The sequence below is a fragment of the Polypterus senegalus genome, chromosome 14, assembly GCF_016835505.1.
Source record: "Polypterus senegalus isolate Bchr_013 chromosome 14, ASM1683550v1, whole genome shotgun sequence".
NCBI lineage: Eukaryota > Metazoa > Chordata > Cladistia > Polypteriformes > Polypteridae > Polypterus > Polypterus senegalus.
In genome coordinates, this window is record NC_053167.1 from 49,857,487 (window position 1) to 49,883,896 (window position 26,410).

Below are 26,410 nucleotides of genomic sequence, written 5' to 3' on the forward strand. Positions count from 1 at the left end.
TAACTTTCACTTTCATTCACTTTGCTATTTTCTTCCTTATCATGATCTTCCTTATTACCAATAATACAAGCTAGTAAACCTCTTATAACAGCAGCTGTCTTCTTTAAACCTGATCTCTGTTTTCTTGCTTTTAATCCTTCCAGCCCCCTTCCATTTTGTGGCACACTCAGCTCAGCTTCTGCTTTCTCTACCTGAACTACAGGTTTCCTAGCTTTAGCCTGCTTCCTCTGCCACTCCACTGGAAGATGGCTGACTTTAAAATGAACTTAGGTATTTCTAAGTCTACAATTTACTCTAATACAATTTGCCAAATTCGTTATGGGTTGGCCTACTTTTGCCCCTGTAAGCAAACATACACATACATACACAAAGATTCTAAACGAATAAGTACCGTATGAATGACGAATGCATGTCCCATCACTCCCTAGCACTTTAACCACTTAAATGCCGTATGAATGACGCATGCATCTTTCACCACTCCCTAGCACTTTAATTAGGGACTCACTACCACCAGCACTAACAAACATGCGGGTGTCCTTGTGACACACATGAAGTCTCTACACTTTGTTGGTTATATTCCATTCAGCAACCAAACAATGTTTTACTTCCACCGCATTTGTACACTGGGTGCCCTAAAATTCACATACATAAACAAACACATACATCAAAACAGTATTTGCAAACAGGGTGCAAAACTTGGTTACCCCAAAATCCTGCCGACTACGCCAATTGTTTTATCTTGGTAGAGTAATATATATTGCTCTACTGTCCCTATTGTATTATTAATATGTAGCCTTAGAATACCTAATCTCACAGACTTACCACTGTATATAACTTATCCCCACCTTCCCTTCTATATCTATAACCTCAGGCAATTAGATGTAGTAAAAGACAAGCAGGAGTTAAGTTACACATAAAATAATGTATTACTGATAATATTCATAAATAATAACAAAATGCAAAGTACATTTGAATATTGGCAACCATACAACCTGATAAAATGGTGATGTGTAATTCAGGTGGCACACAGACTTGCAGTTACTTAAAATGTCTCTAGTTAAGGCATCGTTGGTGCTCAGCTTTCAGCCACATGTCTGTTCAATATGGCTGCTGAGCTGTGCTCTTCAATGTTGTCTTCATCATCATATGTGGGTCAGTCAGAGAGAGAGAATGTGGTTGAGCAAGTACATTTATAGATGTTCTCTCAATTCCTAGAACCAATAGGACATCATGGTACTTGAAGGCCTCTGAGACAAGCCAATTCCAAACCAGCCATACCTCAGACCAATGGGTGAAATAGAACATCTTATCTCCTGCCCCCCCCAAGACCATATATTACACTAACCTGGCTTTGTGTGGGGGATCAAACTGGTTTAAGACACATCCCCCCAAATCCTGTCATAAAATTACAAAGAGACAGTCATAAAAGGGGATGGGGAAGGCAAACATGAATACCTCTCACCACTTGGTTTGCCTAAATTATAAATAAAGACATACAAAACATTTATCAAGTTATATGCAAAATCCTACATCACAACACTGCTACTGCTACATCTTTGGAGACTTAGTGGCAGGTTTTGTGAGTATTAATACAGTGGTGTGAAAAACTATTTGCCCCCTTCCTGATTTCTTATTCTTTTGCATGTTTGTCACACAAAATGTTTCTGATCATCAAACACATTTAACCATTAGTCAAATATTACACAAGTAAACACAAAATGCAGTTTTTAAATGATGTTTTTATTATTTAGGAGAAAAATCCAAACCTACATGGCCCTGTGTGAAAAAGTAATTACCCCCTTGTTAAAAAATAACCTAACTGTGGTGTATCACACCTGAGTTCAATTTCCGTAGCCACCCCAGGCCTGATTACTGCCACACCTGTTTCAATCAAGAAATCACTTAAATAGGAGCTGCCTGACACACAGAAATAGACCAAAAGCACCTCAAAAGCTAGACATCATGCCAAGATCCAAAGAAATTCAGGAACAAATGAGAACAGAAGTAATTGAGATCTATCAGTCTGGTAAAGGTTATAAAGCCATTTCTAAAGCTTTGGGACTCCAGCGAACCACAGTGAGAGCCATTATCCACAAATGGCAAAACATGGAACAGTGATGAACCTTCCCAGGAGTGGCTGGCCGACCAAAATTACCCCAAGAGCGAGAGACGACTCATCCAAGAGGTCACAAAGACCCCAGGACAACGTCTAAAGAACTGCAGGCCTCACTTGCCTCAATTAAGGTCAGTGTTCACGACTCCACCATAAGAAAGAGACTGGGCAAAAACGGCCTGCATGGCAGATTTCCAAGACGCAAACCACTGTTAAGCAAAAGAACATTAGGGCTCGTCTCAATTTTGCTAAGAAACATCTCAATGATTGCCAAGACTTTTGTGTAAATACCTTGCGGACTGATGAGACAAAAGTTGAACTTTTTGGAAGGCAAATGTCCCGTTACATCTGGCGTAAAAGGAACACAGCATTTCAGAAAAAGAACATCATACCAACAGTAAAATATGGTTGTGGAAGTGTGATGGTCTGGGGTTGTTTTGCTGCTTCAGGACCTGGAAGGCTTGCTGTGATAGATGGAACCATGAATTCTACTGTCTACCAAAAATCCTGAAGGAGAATGTCCGCCATCTGTTCATCAACTCAAGCTGAAGCGATCTTGGGTGCTGCAACAGGACAATGACCCAAAACACACTAGCAAATCCACCTCTGAATGGCTGAAGAAAAACAAAATGAAGACTTTGGAGTGGCCTAGTCAAAGTCCTGACCTGAATCCAATTGAGATGCTATGGCATGACCTTAAAAAGGCGGTTCATGCTAGAAAACCCTCAAATAAAGCTGAATTACAACAATTCTGCAAAGATGAGTGGGCCAAAATTCCTCCAGAGCGCTGTAAAAGACTGATTGCAAGTTATCGCAAACGCTTGATTGCAGTTATTGCTGCTAAGGGTGGCCCAACCAGTTATTAGGTTCAGGGGGCAATTACTTTTTCACACAGGGCCATGTAGGTTTGGATTTTTTCTCCCTAAACAATAAAAACCATCATTTAAAACTGCATTTTGTGTTTACTTGTGTTATATTTGACTAATGCTTAAATGTGTTTGATGATCAGAAACATTTTGTGTGACAAACATGCAAAAGAATAAGAAATCAGGAATGGGGCAAATAGTTTTTCACACCACTGTATATATCTTGCTTTAAATATCTGCTTGTCATGACTATGGTAGTCAAAGTGGACTTCACATTAGAGTTGAATGCCCTGTATGATGAGCAGGACTGGGAGTTCCATCATTACTGAATATTATATTGACTTTGGTAGGATTCATTTTAAATTATTCCATTCAGCAATACGATATCCTTCTTTGGTCATTTCAAATTGTGTATCCTTCTACTCTTCTGATGAGAGAGCCATGACAAATTTAAAAACAACTAAAACTTTGCCCCCTGCTTGCTTCGTTCACCAACGCCCCTGGTCTGCACTACGCGCCAGCCACTTTGTGTCTCTGCCACTCGCATATGTGGATTTCACTTTCACCAAATAACAAGTCTTTTAATTCTCACGGATATGCCTCTTCTTTGGGAAGAAACACTACTTTTCCCTGATGGCAACACAAATTAGACGGTCTACAAGTCTCCGACTTAAAGTTTAAATCCGAACAATATGTTCGATAATTTTTCTCTGTTCCGTTATTTCACCGAGTAATAATTTCCATTTGTTTGTGCTAATGCTATCATTACAATACTTTTTTTGAGACTTTTGAATTTTAGTACTTTCATTATCTGTAACCTGCTCTGCATGTGTATCATACCAACATTTTATGAATTCTTTACGACATTCTACTTTGTCATCTACTCTTTGTCTTTCATTTCCAGCCCCGTGCGTGGTTAAATCTCTTGGCACAAAGTCTCGTGTCGCAGGACATGAAAATATCTCTCTGAAAAAGTCACGTCTCATCCCAGGCTAAAAACTCTTGTCCCGTTCCAGGAGTTTTTTATTATAACAGAGAGATATGTTCAGCTTATCAGAGAAATGAAGTATCACATTTTCCAGACTGAATTTCTTCCTCTTTAAAAATCCACCATTCAGTGCTGTTGAGAATGGTTTTGAAGACCATAATAATACCTTCAAGTGAGCTTAACAATGTAATTAGGAAAGTAAATTTATCTGTGATAGAATTCTCACTCAAAAATGACTCTGTAGTCACACTAGTAAATCTGTAGTAATTATGACTTTACCTACTATAATCTGACAATCTGTACATGTAATGACCACAAAGACAGGAATCATGTGCTAGAGAATTAATATATAGAAAGCATGACCAGGATATGGAATGGTTTAGAGGAAATGGGGATATAAAATTCTAAACAGCAAAAGTAATTTAACACTGGTCCTACACTCTTCTCTTGTTTTTTGTGTCAATGATATACTACGATAAAACCATGTTTATTTAAAAGATATTGTTGTTATCCTTCTGAGGACAAAACCTTTCTCAAAGAAGGCACAGCAGTCCCTATCTTTGTAGAGAGAGGCCCGTTGCCTGAAGTCCTTAATGGTAAAGTTACAGTATATGATTTCTGTTCTGCTGAAATAAATGCAGTCATTCATCTTGGCCTTTCCATGCCATGAGTGGTAAATAATTGCTAACCAAAAGGAGATGTTACAAAAGTGAAATTGTCCCTATAGGTGTGATAGAGTAGATTATTAAGGAGAATGGTAATGGATAATATATGAGCCTTTCCTCAGGTAAAGTGAATAATGTAGCCTCTAAATTGGCCTACTCAGGCACAGTGGGGACTTCTATATTTTACTTACAAGTTTTATATGAATAATACCCCTGTATGGCTATCATGCAGCTAGATGTCCAGGCTAGATGCTTTTAGGTAATGCACCTAAGAAACCACCTCAGGTCCTATTGTACTAACATTATTTTAAAAGGTGAAGGGCAGGTAATGTTCACTAAGTGTATGGGTGCTTATTTTCTTTGGGGGTCACTACAATGTCAAGACTCCTATTGATTATCCTAATGTTGCAAAGACACTGTCGCTAGAGGCCTAACAGTGGTCTTCATAAAAAGAATATCTGTACAGTGGCAGAAAGAAACAAAGCTGCTTCCCCATTTGGCCACAAGCAGCAGCCAGTGGTGGAAGAGTAAAAAAAAATCCATAAAAACACTGAAGTTATACCCTGTGGTAACATTTCACAGCACATGTTTGAGGGCAGGTGGGAGGTCAGCGAAGTGCAAAATGCACAAATAATATAGTAAAATGAACAAGTTTCACACTTTGAAGTAAATTCTTTAAGGTGCTCGGCCTAACCCTTTAAAGTGTCCCTCTCATTTTAAGCATAAAATTTTTTCTAAGCTTTAGGCAATTTTAAATATTTCGCCTTACTAAAAGTACTATGAATCCTAATATTGCTGAATTGAAGTGCCATTTTCAGCTTTTTTTCTATCAGCATGTTTATCAAAAATCATATTTCTTAAATGACAAAATGCCACACCATGGATAAAAAACATCTCTACAGTTATGGCAGAAAATCTTGCATGCTATATTATACTGCATTATTGTTGCTCCTATATTTCCTACATTACTGTTGAAAGAAACATTGCATATCAGCATGCTGCATAATTAAGGGTTAGGTAAGATATTTTTAATTTCTAAGACCTAAATAATATTACTGACTTAACACATACAATGTAACATTAAAAGTATGGGGTTTTATTGCACTAATCTAAAATACAGCATAAATTATTTTGCAATGGTATGGTAATTTATTATCTATACTAATAAAAGGCAAAGCCCTTACTGACTGACTGACTCACTGACTGACTGACTGACTCACTCACTCACTCACTCATCACTAATTCTCCAACTTCCCGTGTAGGTAGAAGGCTGAAATTTGGCAGGCTCATTCCTAACAGCTTACTTACAAAAGTTGGGCAGGTTTCATTTCAAAATTCTACGCGTAATGGTCATAACTGGAAGCTATTTTTCTACATATACTGCAATGGAGTTGAGCTCGAAAGCCGTGGGGGGCAGAGTTTCGTGTGACATCATCACGCCTCCCACATAATCACGTGAACTGACTGTCAACGCAGTACGTAGAAAACCAGGAAGAGCTCCAAAAAGCGCTGAAGAAAACATGCATTATATAATTGAGAAGGCAGCGAAACAATAAGAAGCGAGCGAGTGACATATACAACCATATTCATGAGTGCTGCTACTTCGGAAACAAAGCACGGTGTAAACCTAAAGTTTAAATTAAGTTCATAGACAGGCTGCCGCTGGCGTTTCACATGCCCACGGGTAATGCGGGATACAAGTTTAATGAGAGGACACAGGATATAAACGAGAGTTTTGATCACTTTGTAACTAAGTTAAAATTGCAGGTGAGGGCTGTGCTTATGCAAATTCCGAGAGACTGTGTTTGTGGGGGATTGACAGTTAAGGCGGGTGGGGGAGTCACGTCATCATCTCCCCTCCCATTCATCTCATTTCGCTCTGAGCTGCGCTCTGCAGCTAACGCAGTGTTACGACTTTGTGACGCTGCCACCAAATACTCACAGAAAAATCCACAAGTTAATACACACGCTGTGTCTAGAGTTTCTCCACACTGAATCCTCCAGACACTACTTACAAAAGGTTACACTGACAATCGTGTTATTTTTAAAATGTTTCCTTTTCTTAGCACAAGCACAGCTGAGAAGCTTCGATGCATGTGCTCCATAACGCGTTAAAAAATCATGCATTTAATCACAAGCAAGGGGAACTTCTGTCAATGCATGATTTCCTGGTACACCGATTACATTGATCAGCGCTTCCCGATTCATTTTACCCTTGCACCCCCTTGGTTTGAGAAGAAGTATGAAAAAATATGAGGTTAACACAGAAAAACAGATCACCAATTGAAGCTTTATGAATAATCGATTCGCCATCAACAATTGTTTTGGTAAAGCCATACTCAGTGTAATCCTCCTTCCATTTTATAATTTTTCCGCCACTAGCCATGATTAAATGAATGGTAAAAAAGTAAGAGCGAAGCGAGGGTGATTTATTCAGGCAGGCAGTCGACAGCTCAATAGCTTGAATTTGGATATAAGTAGCTTCTATTTAGTCGCCAGAAATATCTTTGTTAGGAATGGAAGTTGAATTTAGTCTTTAAATTTCTATGGTAAAGAAAAAGTTATGCAATGATGACTACATTTAAATTATATAAAGTCAAAACTTGTATATATAAAGTCATTCGCGAATATATAAAGTCAAAACTTGATTATATAAAGTCACTGTTGGAATAAATAAAGTCAAAACTTTAATATATAAAGTCAGCGTCGGTATCTATAGAGTCAATATTTGTTTCTGAATATATAAAGTCAAAACTTGAATATATAGCCTAAAGTCATTCCCAAATATATAAAGTCAAAACCTGAGTATATAAAGATGGCATTGGAATATTTCGGAATATATAAAGTAAGCGCTGAAATATATAAAGTCAAAACTTAAATATATAAAGTCAGCGTCGGAATATACAAAGTCAGCGCTGGAATATCCATCCATTTCCCAACACGTTGAATCCAACCACAGGGTCACGGGGGTCTGCTGGAGCCAATCTCAGCCAACACTGGGCGCAAGGCAGGAACCAATCCTGGGCAGGGCACATGCATCATTTTCAAAACATTAACCGAACAGTGTTTTTTTAATTTATTTTTCTGAATACGTTTTTGTTAACTTAGTTCAGTTCAGAGTCGTTTCAATCAATAGATTTTGACTTTCACTTTATATATTCAGGAGTGAGTTTATATACTCCGATGTTGACTTTATATAATCAGGAATGACTTTATAAATTCTGACGCTGACTTTATATATTAAAGTTTTGACTTTATTTATTCCGACAGTGACTTTATATATTTAACTTTTACCTTTATATATTCTGACACTGACTTTATATATTCTGATGCTGACTTTATATATTCAAGTTTTGACTTTATATATTCTGACGCCGACTTTATATATTCACAAAATCAATTTATTTGCCTGTTTGGCACCCCATAATATATGTGTGTGTGTATATATGTACACATGTATATATATATATATATATATATATATATATATATATATATATATATATATATATATATATACAACACTCATGACAATGACAAAACAATTACATTGTCAATCATGTTACGCTATTATTAAAATGTTTCCTTTTATTTTTACTTCTCTGCTGCCAAGGGGGGTATTTTGCTATATATATATATATATATATATATATATATATATATATATATCTATATATCTATATATCTATCTATAGATATAGATATAGATATAGATATAGATATAGATATATATAGATATAGATATAGATATATATATAGATAGATATATATATATACAGTAGATATATAGATATGACAACAACACTCATATCAAAGACAAAACAATTACATTAACAATCATGTTACGTTATTTTTTTAATTTTTCCTTTTCTTTTTCATAACTTCTTTAACATACTACTTCTCTGCTGCGAAGCGCGGGTATTCTGCTAGTTATTATTATTATTATTATTATTATTATTATTATTATTGCAACAATATACCAGGTTGTATGGTGCATAAAAGAGCAAATGGTTTCACAGAAAAGAGCTAAACGTTGTCAATTGTTTTTCATTTTATTTGCATATTAGGATTAAACTGCCATGGCTGTTAGTTATTATATGCTGTTATGGTCAGGTGGTGGAAGGACACACTAGACTAGAATTTTAGGAAACCAACCAGGCCGTCCCTTTTATTCATCACCAGACGAAGTAAACAACAAAAACAAAGAAATGAAAAACGCACAAATGCGCTGATCCCCAGTCCAGAGTCTTCTAGTCTCTCAGATCTGCGAGGGAAGAAGAGAAACAGGACAGTCAGCAGTAGCACCCCACCCTCCCTCCATCTCGGTGGCTTATTATATACTTTTACCAAGCCCTCGGAGGAGTTCTTCAACGCACATGCATGACAAAGCCGTCCCCTCTTAGCTTGAGCCCAGAGAGGATCTCACCATGATGTCGTGGATGCAGGAGAGGGCATCCACATTGGCGTGGAGTGATTCTTTCTGGTGTATTACTTTAAATTTATAAGGGTGGAACCACCGTGTAAATCTCAGATTTGAGCCCCAATGAGAGGAGAGCCACTGCAGCATGGTGTGGTCCTTCACCAGTGTGAATTCTCATCCCAGCAAGTAGTACTGCAATTGGGTTACTGCTCACTTGATGGCTAGAGCCTCCCACTTGATCGCTGCATACCTCGTCTCAGGTGAAAAGTCTGTAGAAGCTTGTGGCACCTAGGACCAGCAGGAGTTGGTCCCAGTCCTTCCTGTCTGTCTGGACCACCTTTTTTTAGCATTTGTTTGAGTGTTTGCTTAAAACACTCGACTAATCCATCTGTCTGGGATTGATAAATGGATGTCCTGAGGTGTTGGATTCCGGAGCATCCCCTAATCAATGAGGATTTCTTTGGGGATGCCTACTCATGAGAAGACACCTATAAATTCCTGGGCAATCACTTTGGATGTAGCCACCCTTAGGGTATGGCCTCTGGATATCGGGTTGTGTAATCAATTATGACTAAGATATATTTATGTCCCCTTGCCGAAGGTGCAAGGGGCCCCACAATATCCACTCCTAATCTCTCTAACGGAATGTTGATTATAGGTAAGGGGACAAGAGGGGCGCAAACCCTCCTGGAAATTTGTGAGCTAACATTTCAGACAGGATCTGCAAAATTGCCTCATCTCCTCATGCATGTTCAACCAGTAAAAGAGTGCAATTACATGTTCAAGGTTTTTTTCAGGGCCCAAATGCCCCTTCAACAGGTTAGCGTGAGATCATTCTCGAGGATGAAGTGCGGCATGGGAGGTGTGGAATCATCGGTGGGTTGCCTGTTAACGGCTATGACTACTTTCCTGGCATGCTTCAATGAGTCATCGTTCCACTGTTCTCACCTAAAAGACGAGGTTAGTTGGCAGAGCTGTAGCCATACAGATGCCAGGGCAATAGAGAGGATTCAACTCCTCGTCAGATGGGTGTCTTTTGTCCATGACCAAGCTTGTGGAACAAACAGGACATCGTGCAGTTCGGTCGGAATTGTTCTGGGACCAGACATAAGAGGGCTTCAGAATCCCCTGACATAATGACATAATGAGCAGCAACGATAATGGTTACATTACTGCCAGTATCATAATATAACTTGGACCTGGTGCCTGTTCAGGCCATGCCCATGAAAAAAATGAAATGAGAAGGTTAGACGCGACCACATAATGGTACCTTTCCATTTCAGCCCAGACACAGTCCATTGGGTTGTCTCCCTTGGAGCAGATTGCCACTGTGTGTCCCAGCTCGCTGTATAGGTAGCAATGAAGTGGAATAGGGGGATCACTCCCTCCTCTGAGGTGGTGTCTCTGTGTCTTGGGTTGGATTCTCGCTCCAGTTACTCTGACTAGAGCAGGTGTGCCACCTTTTCTCAGGGCACTTGGTTTGACTGTCGGATCTGAGTGGCACAATGATTTCAACCAATGTTTCAATGTCGACCCACAGCAGTGTCTGAACAAGGTGAATCATGTTCTCTAGCAGGGCGTGTACCAGAACGTCTGCCATGATCATTTCTACAATTTGATTCAGTATATTTTTGCTTGGGCACAGCCAGCACATAATTCTTCCCCACAGATCGAAGGCTTGGGTCCTTGCTGGTTGCTCTGAGTCGAATTTCCACTCCTGACAGAAGTCAAACCATAGCAGGCAAGGATCTCCCTTTTTAAGGTGGGATAATCTGCAACCACCTCTTCATCGAGGTCATAATATTCACATTGTGCCTCTCTCACTAGGAAAAATGCTGATATGTGACTCCAGTCTCTCCAGTACGGCCTATGCTGCCGTGTGGCCGTACGTTCAAATATCATCAAATAAGCCTCGACATTTTCACAAGGCCTCATGAGAACAAGTAGCTGGGTGAGACCTTGCCCCCATGCCTAATGTCCCCGATCCTGGTATACATGCCGTCTGTCCTCATCCATCAACTCCGCCTGGTGGGCTTGCAGCTGGGCAAGCTGATCAGCCAGTTGCTGCACAACTTCAGCCGGGCCTACCGGCTCAGACATCATTAGAAGCCCGACCAATCCTGCCGACTATGCCACCTGTGATTGGACAATAGCAGAACAGACTGGAATCAGTCTTAATTTTGGGACACCAACCAGGCTGTCCCTTTTATTTGACACAAAACTAAGTAAACAACAAAAAAAATAAATTAAAAACACGCAAATGTGCTTCTCTGTGGTCTGGGGTCAGTCATGCTCTGCACTGTGGCTTGCTCAGGCCTTCCTAAAAGACACCTATCTTTAGGCTGCCCGTCCTTTAATGGCGAAACCCCTGGAAGGGGCAGGGATAGTTGCCCTTATTTACCAGTCTCTCGGAGCTGTGAGGGAAGAAGTCAAACAGGACAAAGGCTGTGGTAGCCCCCACCTCATCTCAACGGGTTCTTACATACCTTTACCAAGCTCTCGGAGGAGTGCTCTGACTGCCATTCATGACAGCTGTATATATACTGTAAACAAGTAATGCATTTTTTAAAAATCAAGTCATAATAAGACATTCAAAATTTTGGAAGCTAAGAAACGTGGCCTTATTGTATGCAGAGTTCTGGTAAAAAAAGTTATTTGAATTAACTTAGTACCCATAGGCTTGCTAGCTTATTACGACAAATTAATGGAAACATTGTTATTAAAATTATTTAAGAAATCATTGAACAACACATACCAAGTCCTTATTTATTTTCATATAGTTAATACGAGTTTAAATAATGGAGATCATATTTCATTAATATGCTTGAATCCTACTGAGAAGCAAGAAAAGCATTTGATCAGAGGGCTAAACATATAATTACGTATCTTCAGTTCCAAAAGGTAAATCTACAAAAGAAAAGTATGTACAATGATCGATCTCATGGAAATGAGGCTTGAGTAGATAAGTGGCAGATGAAATTTAATAAATAAATACAGGGGTTTTACATAATGTAAGTAAAAATTTTAGATATAACTACATTCGGGTTATAGGGGATGGGCATTTGCAATAATACGTCAGGTAACAATTTAAAAAAAAAAAATGTGAATTGAAAAAAAGTAAACCTGGTTGGGATCAATTGGCTAAAATGCAAAAAACTGAAAACAAACTGAAGGTTTTCTAAAATCCACCAAGACACCCGGATAAGCACCTAAAAGAAGGATATTTCTGGGGAAACCTGGACGTGTGGCAACACTAGGTATGGGACAGACTGACGTTTTTAAGTACCTTTAATATTTGCAATTTAGGACAAAATAGACTAATTACTGTATACAGAGTAAGCATACAGAAGTCATTTATGAGGCAATAAAAATTTTGAACTATGCAGCATTTCTGTTAATGGCAAGTCAAAGGAAATTATTTTTAACATATTCAATGCAACTGTGAGGCCTATTTTGGATTATTGTGTGCAGTTTTGGTGTCTGTATTTCAAATAATATACACTAGCACAAGGGAAAATCCAGAGAAGAGCATCTAGACTTTATTCCAGGTCTATAAGGTATGAGCCACGTGGAAAGATTAACAGGAGACATAATAAAAGTGCTTAAAAGGAGACTTAATAGGCTGGATAGCAGCTGTTACTTTCAAATGAGTTCTACAACTAGAGCACATTGACACAGATGGGGGCTTGTTAAGTGTGAATTTTGCATAATCATTAGAAACTTCTTCTTTATACAGAGAACCATAAATAAGTTACCAAGGGCTGTGGTAGATAGTACTTTGGAAACCCTCAGATTTTTCTGACCTTTTTTCTGTTATTGTTTAAATTGTCTTATGTTGTTAATGTCTAACATTATAAGTGAAAGAAAAAAGGCAGATATTTAGTATTACACATTATAAACACTCTCCAAGTTTATGCTTATTTTTAATCATACTTTAAAATGTATAATACCTGTTACTTCACTTTTTAAACCCTCTTAATCCAATACTGGGTCATGACAGCTTTAGCCTATTCTATGACCAATAAATGCCAGATATGAACTTATTTCACTTTTTTTTCTTCCTTAGAGGCTAATGAATATTTGAAGTGGATTAAAATGGAAAATTATGTTTATGTCAGTAGCTATAAATTATTGACATGTTTGCACACTTCTAGAAATAAACCAAATAAAACATTTTATTGTAATTTTGCAAATACTTGCACTCAGGATGAAATAGAATGGTATGCAGTTTACAGTATGTTCCAGATATGTCCACATTACTCCTATTTCCTTAAAATTGTGAACAGCATTACATATGGTTCTTATTGATGATGGATGGCTTGTTCAAAGATGAAGAAAATTGCAGGATTCTTCAAATATATTTCCTGATTGTAAAGAAGTGTTGTTTCAGTTGAATGGCAACAATAAATTGGCCTAATGTAAGACATGGTGGTTGTGTGAATGAATGTGACCTGTAATAGAATGGCACACTTACCAATACCAATTCTGGCCTTGCACACAATACTGCTGAGGAAGGCATTGGCTCTCCTTAACCATTAACAGAAAAAGTAGATTTCAAAAAATAGATACATGCTTTGTTATGGTAACTAACAATGCATTCTGCTGTCTTTTTAGCATGTTTAGTATTGTATAGGGGTAAATGATAAAGCAAAGCTTCATTTGTACTGTATGTGCACGTCCTACCATTGTCTGTAATAGGCAGCAGTCACAGGATGAAATGGCCAAGGCAACTGAAAAAGGTGGCCTAACTCGAGGTCTTTACTCTAGCATTATGCTTGTTTGCCCTTACAGAAGTCTTTAAATGCTTCAACGCCCCTATACTCCTGGACTTTGTTTTGTATCTTTAAGGATTTTTTGATGATTGTTTGTGTTTGGACTCAGCCTTTATTTATTGCTTTTGGTACTTTTACCTAATTTGTGTGCTTGCTTTGTTGAATTTTTGACATCTGCCTGTCTTTTGATATACTTCTTAGATTACAAACATACAGTAAATAAAACATACCTCCTTTTTACTTGTTTAACATGACATTTCTCCTGCTTGCTTGTCCAGGTCTGTTCTCTCAGATAATAGTTCATATTGCCAGCTGAGCCTTGCATGACAGATTATCCTACTGCTATCCTGTAGCTCTGCTTTCCAGTGCAGAAAATGGTGCCGGGAGCTGCACAGCATGCTGTCCCACTTTGTTGTTGGGTCTAGGCGGTAATGCCCTTGATATATACCAGAAACTTCTGGGTCAATCTCTAGCCTCCTGAAACTCAGCTTTAACATATTAAGGTTTAGATGATGGCTAGAAGGATTAATGGGTGCATGAATACCCTGCAAAGAACTGGAATTCCAGTTTCTTGTCTGGTGTCCAATGCTCCTGTGATAGGCTTCAGCCCTGCTGTGACCTTATACAGAAACAGGCACATTCAGAAGATGGATGGATGAATGCACAAGTGAGTCTGAATGTTACCTATGATGGAGTGGCAGCCCACCCAGGGACATTTTTCCCACTTCATGACCTATTCTGGTAAGAGAGGTTCTTCCTTCCTGTAAATCTGAATTAGACTAAGTGTTTAGAGAATGTATATTTGTGTGTTGTGTGCACCTGTTATTTGGAGTATATTCATTGTTAATTTGTTGACTTTAAATAATCACATGAAATAATGCCAATCTTTATCTCACAAAATAAACTTGCATTTCTTTTTATGTAACACGTTTGACTTGAATATCATTGTGGACTTTTTTTTTTTTTTTGGATGGGCCACTGCTGTCTTCTGTGTTTCTTTCAATTATGGGATCCAGCATACAAAAAAACATGCAGTATTTGCCCTTAAAATTAGTCTCTCAAACAATCCACAAACATGTTTATTTTTTATAGAGCCACTCAGTTAGACACCATTACAAACCACTTTATACAATTCTACTAATATATAATAAGTGAAATTTAATAATAATAAGTAACCATAGTAGTATGTAACAGAGGCAATTACAGAGTCACCATTCTACCTAGGAAAACAGTGTGAAAGGAATTCTCAGCAGAAGTAAATTTACATACGTGGCAGATTAAGCTGAGAAACTAAAGGTAACACATCTTTCCAAGCTAAATTCAGCTCACCAAGAGCCCAGGAATAACGTAATAATTGCCACACAGCTGATTACACAATAAAAAGAGATACACTGACAGAAACAGACAAAACAGGCAAAGCGCACAATGTGTAACAAGCAGCAATTAAACTCGGCTTGCTGAATTCAAAAGAGCAAAACATTCCAGTAAGAACAAAAAAGAATTAAACGTTAAGGAAAATGCTAAATATCTTTTGACTTTTTAGTGTTAAACATTTGGCCAAAATGTTTAGCATTTGTCAATTATCACTGAATCCATCAGTCTTCCGAGTTTTCTCACTGCTTTGCAATGTACTCCTTTGGAAATCAGTTAAGAATATTGCATTTCAAAGTTATTAGAATTCAGCATAATCCCTGTACTTGAATCCTGATTTGAGATGTGGGTCAAAAATTTATTTCCTTATTTCAATTAACTGAAGATGTTAAAATCAAATGACGTCCCAGAAAAACAATTGCTAGTACAGTATATTGTTCGATCCTTGTATGATACTTGATATGCTTCTTTTAATGAGAGAAACAAAAATGTTTTCACTAAGAAGAACCCTTCATTCAGCCCATCAGTTCTCACAAATTTATTCACCAAGTGAATCATTGACAGAATCCAGCTGAGATTATAAACAGCCGACTGAGCAATAATACAATACATGGCTTGTCACTTTCCTCTGTGTATTAATAAAGCTTTCGGTTTATAAGTGTTTTCTGCAGTCTTTTCAAACCCAGCTCTTAACAAGCTTCCAGTTGTGTCTCTACATACTGCCTGAAGAACACGTTTTTAAAACAACAGCTGGAGTCACACTTATTTTTCCCTTTATAATTCTAACAAAATCTCATTCAGATCTCCTCTTAGTCTTAATTTTGCTTAACATGTACCATTTTAGGTTATTCATCTGTGCTTCTTCTTTAGTCTGTTACATTTTGTGTTTTCAGTTATTTTATTTTGGCGACAAAGTAATTCACTCAGAATATAAAAATGCCATCTAATGAGCAAGCACTCTTGTACTTCAACCAACTAAATATAAAACCCAGCATCTTTGCTGAGCTTTCTGTTATTCTAGCTGGTTGTCATCTTTTACATTGTTAGTCACTAATTAAAAATGACTTGTGTTTACAGTGCTGAATTTCTTTAACAAATACAGTGTGACCACAAGTTTTGCTTTGGGTCATCCTGTGCTTGGCTTTACAAATTGTACTTGCCAATGAAAAGGCTAAACTGCTTGCCACATTTACACTCTCTCCCAAACTGAATTTCAGGCCAGGAAATAAAAATGAAATACAACTGTCGCAAAAGTAATTTATATGTTTAACGTCTATGTTTTGGTTGTTCTTAACTTTATTCATGTCATCTGAAATCATTCAATTAAAATGATAATGCCTGAAAGCAGGAGGGTGATTTTGAACTGTTTTCTTCTACTTCTTTTTCTTCTTGTTCTTCTTCTTCTTCTTTCGGCTGCGCCTATTAGGGGTTGCCGCAGCGGATTATTATCTTCCATATCTTTCTGTCCTCTGCATCTTATTCTGTTACACCCATCACCTGCATGTCTTCTCTCACCACATCCATAACCCTTCACATAGGCCTTCCTCTTTTCTTCTTGCCTGGCAGCTCTATCCTTAGCATCATTCTCCTAATATACTCTCTCCTCTGCAAATGCCCAAACCAACACAATCTTGCCTCTCTGACTTTGTCTCCCAACCGTCATTGAACCTTAATGAAATAAGTCAAAGCAAACAAAAAAGAAATAAATATTTTTAGAAATGTATGGGTTTTTTAGACACAAGATGGAAAATTTACAGAATAAACTGGACTTTCCTTTCATAGATGCTGTGCCTCATTTGCCCGAGGGGGTGGCTTATCCATCTGCCTGCTTTAAGCCGTCACATTATGTGACGTCTAGTCATGGGGTTTGTCATATTTGCCAACCGCAGCTGCAGATTGCATTGTCCCATGTCACATTTACTGACTGAGTGCTATATCTTCTGGTGTGGTCATGTTAGCCCCTTTAGTGTACTGCCTGACAGAGCCACTGCTGATTGAAGGATTAACAGTTCAGTCACAATCTTTGCTCTTTTTTTTTCTTGTTTCCATTCTATCGTGGTATGTTAAACTCGACACCTCAGACACATGAGCTTCTCTTCTGTTTGTGAGGTCCAAGACATCCACATTCCTTATTTCTCGTTGCTATATTCAATGCATTGTACTTCTAGATGAGCATTCATTGGTTGTCAACTCTCATGCACATTAAGCCCACCCCAACAACTAAAGACACGATCAAACCTGATTACATTTATTGGAGCGAGTGACAGACTAGTTGGAGAAAGTTGTTGAGTATGTCACACTAGGTGAGTTCCTTCACTGGAATGTACCACCAACTGCCTCCAACTCACTAAGATTATGTAAGTGAAGGCTATGACTAAAAATCGCTATAAAGGTTGCTTAATATCAGATAGCCTTTAGTCTAACCATTTTCGGACTTCTTGTTTGTTCTACTTTTTTTTCTCTATCTCCTTCTGCTAGCCTCTCTTCCTCTAACCATTCAAGTGTTGCCTCAGTTCTCCTAAGTACTTCCTATTGACTGTATATTCGACCAGAGACTTTCTGAAAGGGACCTTTAGGCATAGAGCTGTAACTATTTCTGGGTAGCACCCAGTCCTGATGACACTCTCCTAGTGGTCCAAGTGTCCAGGGGCGGACTGGCCATTAAGGCATTTGGGCAATTCCTGGTGGGCCGCGGACTCTGGTCTGGTCATGGGCCGGCCATTTCATAAAATAAATTTTAAGTACTGGTTTCTGTTTGATATTAAAATTAATTTGCTAAACTGTTAAACTACTACACATTATCTGCCCTGTACTGCGATTTATATAGTCCTATATAATATACCGTATTACGTCATCAAGTTGTTTTAGTTGTCAGTATACAACGTTGCCGTGAAAAATTTGGTCAAAACTGTCTTTTGCCGATTTCTGTTTCGATACCGCTACATTTCGGTTAGCATATACATTACAAGGTGCTACTCCGGTTGAACCTCTTAACTGATGTTTACAAGAGCATTGGACTTGCCTACAAGCTACTGCTAACGCTGCCTGTGTTGCAAGTGCACTGTGGAAGATCATTCTCTGCGTTGAAGAGAATCAAAAGCCACCTGAGAAGCACAATGATGCAAGAAAATCTTGAGGAATTCATGTTGATGTCGGTGGAGAAAAGTATCCTAGCCAAACTTGACACTAACAGTATTGTTGATGATGTGGCTGCTTAAAGCAGTGAACTACATAAGCTACTAGCCTACTAGGGTACTGGCACTTGGACATGACATTGACATTTCACATGTACTCTAATCACATGTAAGCCGTGTTACTAAATTTTTATTTTTCATTAAATTTTATTTCTAAGCATGTTTTAAGTTGTATCTAAACAACAGTGGAAAGATTAAGTTTGGCAACAATTTAGATGGAGTTCATATCATAGGCTCATAGCAAGTAGCAAGTCGCGTACTCATCACAAATTTTAAGAAAATTACAATGAATAATGGGCCGAGTGGGTCGACCTCGTCACCCCACTCATTGAAGGATGCCCGGGCCGGTTTTGAGTCCCAGTCCACTCATGCAAGTGTCTCCGCAGTTCTTTCCCCCAGCTCTCCTTTAAAAGGTCTAGAAATCCTGTATACCAGTGAGCCATATATAAATAGACCTCCCTCCTGCCACCCATCGAACTGGTGGACTTCTTTTACACAGTTCATCTTTCCCTGTTGTTCTGACCATTATGCTATATCCTTTGACTATTTTTCTTTAGGGACTTTTCTGCTGCCATGCAGCAACATCCTTTTATTTGACAGTTAGCGTGTTTACATGCGCTTCAATAACCTGATTATTCAGTGAAATTTGATTTCTAACATGCCATATAAACCTGTATTCCGATTAAAGAAATTGGGTTATTGGCCTCTGAGAAACCTGATTAACAGAGGTAGATTTCACCGCGAATAGTCTAATTATGTGGCCATGTAAACCCATAATCGGGTTACTGCTGTTAAGGATTTTGTAGTCTGCGCATGCTCATTGCACTCTGTCACACCTCACTCGCTTTCAGCAGCCACCAGTGAAAGCGTCCAGAAAATACATTTTCAGAGGCAAATGTTCAGGCGATCGCTTTATTTCTTCTCCTGGCTGAAAAATAATCGGTCTCAATATTTCAGAAATCGATAAATTTATGTTGGTGAGCTGAACATACACTGCTAAGCTCAACAAAACAATCTCGAGAGCAGTAGGGTGACACAGTAAAAGTAATGTGCATTAAGTAGTCTGATTAATTTTTAAAGTAACGAGTAACCTAACACATTATTGAAATAAAAATACCTGTGTTATTATTATTTCAGCAGCACTGGGTGTAAACCAGGAAGCACACATACTGGGTCCTTTCTAGGGCTCAGTCACACAGCCAAGTAGAGAAGAGTTTCCTGTGTGCAATCTGGTAACAGAAACCTATAAATAAGGCATTAATCTGACTAAACATATTTATAAAACACAACAAAATTATCACAGGTGGCATGATTATTTTCAGATTCACAATGGCCAATGACAATGTTTAACTCTTTTTGAGTAGTATAATGATGTTGGCTGCAGTGGGCTGGCGCCCTGCTTGGGGTTTGTTTCCTGCCTTGTGCCCTGTGTTGGCTGGAGTGGCTCCAGCAGACCCCCGTCCCCCTGTAGTTAGGATATAGCGGGTTGGATAATGGATGGATGATGTTAGAGCGTTTTGCCAAAGAAAAACTCCAAAAGCTTATTTGTGCATGTAAACACAGACTATTATAAAAACATGCTTCTGCCATAATTGGGGTATCCACCCTAACCTGATTATGTGTGTGCATGTCAACACATTGATTGATTTCTGTGCCCTCTCTTGCCATTGTCTTAACTGTGCCCCAACTGGTAGCCCTTCCAGAACACTTTACATAATTAGACAGCCCATATGTACTAGCATGATAATATGAGTTATGATTGCCAAGTCATACACGCAGGACCTTATACTGACCATTCCTAAAGTTCATTGTCATCCTCCTCCACATCTGTATTCAGGACTAAATAGCCATTATACACTATCTACTGGTAATTGTTTTCAGTTTGATCCGTAAATGGGACGGTCTTAGTTTTGTGCCCTTTTTAAGTTTTAATGAACAAAGGAAGATGGTGAAAGGCAACACTTTTCCACATTAAAGCAAATTACCTGATGCTACCTTGCTTTTATTCACTCTTGTTGCCACTCCACATTTGAACTGATGTGCTGCAAACTTTCTGCGCTGTACTCAGCTGTCTCTCTAGGTATGTGAAAACTTCTTCAAACCAAATTCTGCTTTGTCATCAAAACTAAACATCATTACTTGCTTCTTGCTTACCTCTAAGAAGTATATTTAGGAAGTAATATTTTACACTTTCAGGAATCCTTCCTCTTTGATTCCTGTTTTTATCTGTTTTGTATATATTGCAATTGCCAGCTATTTGAACATAAACATTATTAGAAAAGTACTTAATAAAACTATAAATGATCTAAGTGTTCTTGGGGATTATGTTATGTAACATTAACATTAACAAACCAGAGGAAGAAAGGTCTATGGTAACTTGATGCAATGCAGGTCCACCCATGGAGCCATCTGTGAACCCCACATTTTTCATTAGAATGTCTTCTAAAGCAGCACTGGAGTAAGGAAAGAGTCAAATTCAGATCAGACACCAGTCCATCTCAGAGCACACTCACGTACTATACAAGTTTAGAGATTTTTGGGGATAAAACTAAATAGAATTGACAAAAACACTACACTTTTCACAGACAGTAACCAGGACAGGACTTAAATAGAATGTCAACATCTGTCATGGTCAGTGTAGTTTTGTACACTGTTGTGTGCTGGGCTGGTAACATCACTTCAAGTGAGGTCCACCGAATTAGTAATCTAATTAAAAGGATAGGCACAATTATGGGAACCGTTCTAGATCCCCTGGAAGTAGAAGAAAAGGAGAACTGAAACAAAACTGAGTGCCTATCTATCTATCTATCTATCTATCTATCTATCTATCTATCTATCTATCTATCTATCTATCTATCTATCTATTTACCATGACAACCAAAGTAAAGTTTTTTTCCTCAAATACCGCATCTAATTGAATATCAGTTTTAAATCTAGTAATTGTAATGGTCTCTCTCCCAAAATATGCAGGTTCTCAGTTTTTCAAAGAGAACAAATACAGTACATATTTTAATGATCCATTTGAAAATTAATGTAGTAATGAGGACATTCTCAAGTAGGACACAGCATGTCCTGAGATGCCTGGGTGATTTGTGTGTTGTCTAGGAGTCTGGATCAGAGCTTTCAGAAAGAAAAAAAGGAAACAGCAGGTGTTGTCTTTCTCTCTTTTTACATTAGGGACGGTGTGTTTGCTTCCAAATTAGTTGAAAAGTCCTTTATTTTGTTTTGTTTGGCCATGCCTTTTTATGACCCTCCATTCCCAGATACACACAAACAAGTGGAACACAACCTTCAGGCCGGGTTCTGTGAAGCAGGTGTTTTGCCATTTCCCACTAAACACATTTACCTGATACTTTAATCTGTCTAAAACTTGTTCTGGTCACCTGGCCTTCTGATTCAAAGAGAACAAAACAACTATCTTGAAGGCTTATCAGCAACGAGTGTGAAAAAAAGGGTCCCATTTCCTGCATGAGCTTGAAAGTACAACAGTTGCGGTGGTATATGTAACTGCAAGAAAAATGAGTCAAGTGTTAAGTGTTTTTGGATCAACCTCTTTGGAGAAAAAATGTCAGTTTACTGCTTCTAATTAGCTTTCAGTTTCTTTGTGTGTGATTCTTGAAATCTAAATTCACGATGAGCATTTTTTCACTTAGCTCTTTTTTTATGGTGTGCTGTGCTGCCCAGATGTTTTACTGGCTCTGCTTTGGTAGAATATTTCTACTTAATTTGAGCCTTCCATGTTATGCAGCAAATCTTTCAACTCTGCTGCCTGTGCATATATGCTAACTGTAGGCAAAAGATTAACACAAAGTTAAAAGAGTTGACAAGATTTTATAAATCATTATTTTGTATTGTTTTTTTTCCTTTTGTACTTGCACCTTATGAATTATTTCCAACACTTAATTATCATTCTGTATAAATCCTTTATTTCTCTACATAGGAACTGTTTGTAATGCACGGTTTTGGTTAAAGGGAAAAATAAAGAAAGAAGTAGTGAAGCCTTCACACCCTCAAGAAACAATTCAAAGCTTGACAAACATTTTAAAAATCTTGTACTGAATAATGCCATTGAATAATGCACTTATTCTAATTTTACAAGGCCCTGTATTAGTTTTTTAAATTGTTGTAGAAAATTGGGCACTTTCATGCAACAAAACTGCACCAGCTGCTGGTAATAGCCCTTCTGCACGATCGTGGTAATGTGCTGTTTCAGGGGGTTTTGTTCGCCCATATAAAACACCATTAAGAGAAAATGATAGCTCTGTCCCTGAAACTCCATTACACACGAACACTTTAAAGAGTGTACTTGCTTCATTACAGGGCCCATGAATTATTCATGACACTCTATTTTTTTAAGCCTTCTGTTTAAACTGGAGGGAAGCCAGTCTAGGAAATGAACAGAAGCTATGCATTGCAGTAGACCTATAGCCTTTAGCTTAGTGATAGACACAAGGAAAAAAGAAAAGCTCAGTGTATTACTGGAGGCCTAGTGTTTTAAAGGTTACTACACCATACTGTACATGGACTGGGACCAATTCGGCCCCACAAAACCCTGCTGGCAGAATGACATGATTATAATCCTCATTTTGCAGTCACTGTGGCATGCTTAATTACTCACTGTGTGACTGTTTGCATTAATTGCCCTGCTAGTTTTAAACTAGGCTTGGCCGTTCCCCTTGTTATAGCCATAACTAGCTTGCCTTTACAAGATAATCAGAAGTGTTTAGCTCCTACTAATTTCAGATGGAGGATTAACAGATGGAAAGTTTCAAAAAATATTTTTTCATACCTTACATCATATTACCTTCTTTAAAAACACTATACTGTTCACTTCTTAAATCAAGTGCAGCAGAGTGGCTCAAAGATCAGAGTTAAGTCACTGTCTCTGTCAAGTCTGCATGCACTCAGCATATCAGTGTGGGTTTTTTCTAGTTCAGACATTTTCTCCCACATTCCAAAAATATGAATGTGTATTAATAGCTTAGTCCTCCTCCTCCCGACTCTGGCTCTTGAGTGGTGGTGGCTGGCCCCTTTTATAGCCCACCCGGAAGCTATGCGGGAGGTTGGGGAATCACCATCGGCCATGGAGGCTGCCACCATGGTTGCTCCCCCGGAACATATACAGCAGGGGCGCCCATCACAGTATATATATATATATACTAGCAAAATACCCGCGCTTCACAGCGGAGAAGTAGTGTGTTAAAGAAGTTATGAAAAAGAAAAGGAAACATTTTAAAAATAACGTAACATGATTGTCAATGTAATTGTTTTGTCACTGTTATGAGTGTTGCTGTCATATATATATATATATATATTGTCACTGTTATGAGTGTTGCTGTCATATATATATATATATAATATATATATACACACACACACACATATAAACATATACATATATACATATAAACATATCTACATATACACATATCTACATATATACACACATATATATATACATATCCACATATATATATATATATACATATCTACATATATATATATATATATTGTGAACGATAGGGGGCGCTCTCGCTCCCTTGAACCCCTGTCCACAACTCCAGACACCAGGTAAAAGTCCTCAAGTTGACTTTATTTTTCTCCCACAGTGCACAAAACACACTCTTCTCCACAATACTCATATAATTCACAAATACTCAATAATAAACAATAAACCAATCCTCCATCTCCCAGACGCGTTGCCACCCTTCCACCCAGCTCAGCTCGCCATCTGGGAGCTCCCACAGTCCTTTTATATCTCCTGACCCGGAAGTGTTTCTGCCCAACAGTCCACAAGTCCTTTTTCCTTCTGGGTCAGGGTAAATAGTCCCTTTCTTCAACCCGGAAGTCCGTCGCTCTTCCTGTGACGAACCTCCGGGTCACAGGGCACTAAGAAGCCCTCGGTCCTCCCTGCAGCTCCCTCCTGTGGCCCCCACGGCATCCAGCAGGGCTTTGCATAAAAACTCCAATGTCCATGATGCCCTGCTGGTCTTCTGGGGACCTCCACGCTGCAAGGAGGGCTCCACCTGGCGGCTTGGGGGTATTGGCTGGGATAAATGGCCGGCCATCCATTACAATATATATATATATACATATATATACACTCACCTAAAGAATTATTAGGAACACCTGTTCAATTTCTCATTAATGCAATTATCTAATCAACCAATCACATGGCAGTTGCTTCAATGCATTTAGGGGTGTGGTCCTGGTCAAGACAATCTCCTGAACTCCAAACTGAATGTCAGAATGGGAAAGAAAGGTGATTTAAGCAATTTTGAGCGTGGCATGGTTGTTGGTGCCAGACGGGCCGGTCTAAGTATTTCACAATCTGCTCAGTTTCTGGGATTTTCACGCACAACCATTTCTAGGGTTTACAAAGAATGGTGTGAAAAGGGAAAAACATCCAGTATGCGGCAGTCCTGTGGGCGAAAATGCCTTGTTGATGCTAGAGGTCAGAGGAGAATGGGCCGACTGATTCAAGCTGATAGAAGAGAAACTTTGGCTGAAATTACCGCTCGTTACAACCGAGGTATGCAGCAAAGCATTTGTGAAGCCACAACACGCACAACCTTGAGGCGGATGGGCTACAACAGCAGAAGACCCCACCGGGTACCACTCATCTCCACTACAAATAGGAAAAAGAGGCTACAATTTGCACAAGCTCACCAAAATTGGACAGTTGAAGACTGGAAAAATGTTGCCTGGTCTGATGAGTCTCGATTTCTGTTGAGACATTCAAATGGTAGAGTCAGAATGTGGCGTAAACAGAATGAGAACATGGATCCATCATGTCTTGTTATCACTGTGCAGGCTGGTGGTGGTGGTGTAATGGTGTGGGGAATGTTTTCTTGGCACACTTTAGGCCCCTTAGTGCCAATTGGGCATCGTTTAAATGCCACGAGCTACCTGAGCATTGTTTCTGACCATGTCCATCCCTTCATGACCACCATGTACCCATCCTCTGATGGCTACTTCCAGCAGGATAATGCACCATGTCACAAAGCTCGAATCATTTCAAATTGGTTTCTTGAACATGACAATGAGTTCACTGTACTAAAATGGCCCCCACAGTCACCAGATCTCAACCCAATAGAGCATCTTTGGGTGTGTATGCTATTTTTTGTTCGTTTATCACGATTAGAGATATTTATTGATTCCCTTCTTTAGCTGACTGCCTGCTCATATAAGACGCTCCGCTGGTTTTTTGTGAAGCAGCCTTTACACAGCTTCACCGCTGTTTTATAAACGAACGACATATAAAGCCATCCTCTTTCCTTGTTTTGCCAAGGAAGCTGCCTTTTTATTTAATCCACGGGTTGTCCGCTGTTTTATTGTTCGTTTATTATGATTATTATAGTTCTCTTTATATATCACGTTGTCAGTTCAGCACTCTGGTTGTAATATGACGAAGCTGCATGAGCTCACTCTTGAGAATGCAAAGTATAGTTGTCCAGGAGAAAAGCAATCTTGCCTGAAATCAATAGCAACCTTTTGTTGGGTCTTTCCCTGAGACTTATTACTTCTCTTTGCGAAGCAGAGCCTTACTGGAAATTGGAGGCATCTGAATTGAAATGGGAGATCAGAGGGTATAACGGGGATGCGAGGAATACATTGAGTGTGGAGAAACTCTAGAGACAGCGTGTGTATTAACTTGTGGATTTTTCTGTGACTATTTGGTGGCAGCGTGACGAAGTTGCTTCCGCAAGATCGCGTTAGCTGTGGAGCTCAGCTCGGAGCATATTCTTTTCCCACCTTGTCAATTGTGTAATGCGTTTTTTGAACAGGTTTGATGCATGGAAGTGATCACTCGTACTGCATTCAGTCAGTTCACGTGAGCTGCTCTCTTGTGTGTTGTTGCGATGTCCACGGCTTTATTTAATGTTAGTTAAGATCCGGCACTTAAAAGTTTCTCGCTACAGCAATTTTAACTCCGTTACAAAGTGATCCAAAGTCTCGTTTATACCTCGCGTCTTCTCATTAAACTTGTATCTGGTGAATAAAGTATTCAGCATTTTTCT